Raw genomic sequence first — 2,500 nt, 5'->3', positions numbered from 1 at the left:
TGGATCAAGATATGTTGCCAGTTTTAAGTTCTTGTCATTTTAGGTAACTGCAAAATCTAGCAAAGAAAGAGGCTTTCCATGCTGTCAGTGTTGAACCCAGCTCATCAAACAATCCCTTTTCTTCTCCCATATAAAAAAAAAAGAAATGACTTTAATGTGTGTTATGATAAGAGAGGCAGTCGCTTCTCAATTATCTAATAAACTTGTACAATCAATAAGGAACTACAGTATTCGAAATATTTAGCATACATACATACATACATATACCAAAGCTTTTTCCCCCTTCCAAGGGAGGTAGCCAAAAAGGGAAAGGCATAAAAACACTCCCACCCATTTCATCCCTAAATACACTCCCCACCCCTCCCACCCTTCCTCTCATCTGAGCACCTCCTGGATGACGGGTCATCCCTGCACCCTGCCCACCGCCCTGGGTCAATACGGACAAACCCGCCTTCACTTATTCATTAAAATATAGTGGGCTCAAAATTATAATCTTATGATTACGAACAAGAACAATACTTTTTCTGATTACGAACAAGAGCCATACTTTTCTGAATAAAACAGTTTGGCTGGAATATGTATCCTGTATTTGCATTAACGATTGGTTTCTGGTATTGCACAATGTAATAAGTACTAAAACTTACCTATTAGCAATAACAACAATAACAATACACGCATTTCTATTCATACCATCATCAAAATACGAAGTTATCTGTTTTTTCTCCTATGTTCTTGAGAGCGTTTAGAGTATGTTCTCCTGAGTATCTTGAAGATGAAGTCAAATCTATTTATGAGACTGGTCAGAATTTTAAATATCCAAAACATTTGATGAATGGAGCACAAGAAAAAGACAGAACATATTTTAACACCTCTCAAGTAAACGAATTTAAATTAGAGAACAATTTAGCAATTCCATATCATGAAAATTTTATCACCCTTCCTCAAATATTTAAAAGCTTTGGTATTCAGGTGATATTTAATAACAACCAATAACGCAATAATGTTAAGAACTATCTCGTTAGAAATTCTCCAAAAGAAAAAGAAGGATGTATCTACAGCATACCATGTAAAGTGTGTGATTTTAAGTACATAGGCCGAACAGGAAAATATTTAAACAAAAGGATTAATCAACATAAATACAATATGAGAACGGGTCAAATGTCAAGTGGACTTTTCGTCCACCAAAAAGAACTCTCCCATATTATTGATTGGCAAAACACAAAATTTATTACATCATGTCATATCATTGTAGAAAGGAACATAATTGAATTATGAATTTAAGCTTAGGTTTGTATAAGTTAGATAACTTTATTATTAAAAAGATTGTAAATAATTCTTCTGGAATCGGGTAACATTGGACCTTTCCCAGTTCCTCTACCACTATGCACATACCTTTGGTCATTTCCTGTATTCTTTGTACCCTGATGATATCTTGAATAGGTGAAAACGTTCGGTATTCATTTCTTTTATTTTGCAAGTGGTTTCTCCAAGTGTTGTTGTCACGTGTCCTTAGTGATTTGTTATGCATATATATATATATATATATATATATATATATATATATATATATATATATACATATATATATATATATTCTCCCGTCTTTCCGAATACCACCGTAAGAATCTTACGGTAAGAATCTTACGGTGGTATTCTTAAAAATATCTTTCCTTATATAAATCGTTCCCTTCCAAGGATTTATATAAAATTTATATACGGAAAGATTTTTTTTAAGAATATCACCGTTAAGACATCCATGGACGTCTGAGCGTGTTGCTATTAACAATATCCTGCCACACAAACACATACTGTACAAAGGGCCAAGGTTACGGAGTCTGAGGCACTTTAACAACTTCTGGTGGGAAATTTTCACCACCATTCTGTTTGTGTGTGTGTGAATTCGTATGTGTGTGTATATATTGTCTGTGTATCCCTATGTGTTGTGTGTGTGTATGTGTGTGCGTGTATTCGTATGTGAGTGTATGTGTTGTGTGTATTCGTATGTGTATGTGTTGTGTGTGTGTGTGTGTGTGTATTCGTATGTGTGTGTATATTCGTGTGTGTGTCTATGTGTTGTGTGTATTCGTATGTGTGTGTGTACGTTTGTGTATGTTTGTGTGTGTGTGTATTCGTATGTGTGTGCATGTGTTGTGAGTGTGTGTGTGTGTGTGTATGTGTATGTTTGTGTGTGTGTGTGTATTCGTATGTGTATGCATGTGTTGTGTGTGCGTGTGTGTATATGTGTATGTGTTTGTGTGTATGTATGTTTGTGTGTGTGTGTGTGTGTGTGTGTGTGTGTGTGTGTGTGTGTGTGTGTGTGTGTGTGTGTGTTGTGTGTGTGTGCGCGCGCGCGTGTGTGTGCGTATACGCTTTTTTTTACAACAGAAACATCGTAAACATTGTTCTTCGCCGGAAATAACCAGCGTTTCTATCCTTTGGGGGCAAAATCACCACCAAGAAGTTGGATACATTGAGGTGTCAAAGATTTTTTTTTTCTGTG

The sequence above is a fragment of the Oratosquilla oratoria genome, unplaced genomic scaffold (genome assembly GCF_046742065.1).
Source record: "Oratosquilla oratoria isolate Oo_2021 unplaced genomic scaffold, ASM4674206v1 SCAFFOLD51, whole genome shotgun sequence".
NCBI classification, from domain to species: domain Eukaryota; kingdom Metazoa; phylum Arthropoda; class Malacostraca; order Stomatopoda; family Squillidae; genus Oratosquilla; species Oratosquilla oratoria.
Note: the sequence above shows the minus strand (reverse complement) of the source record.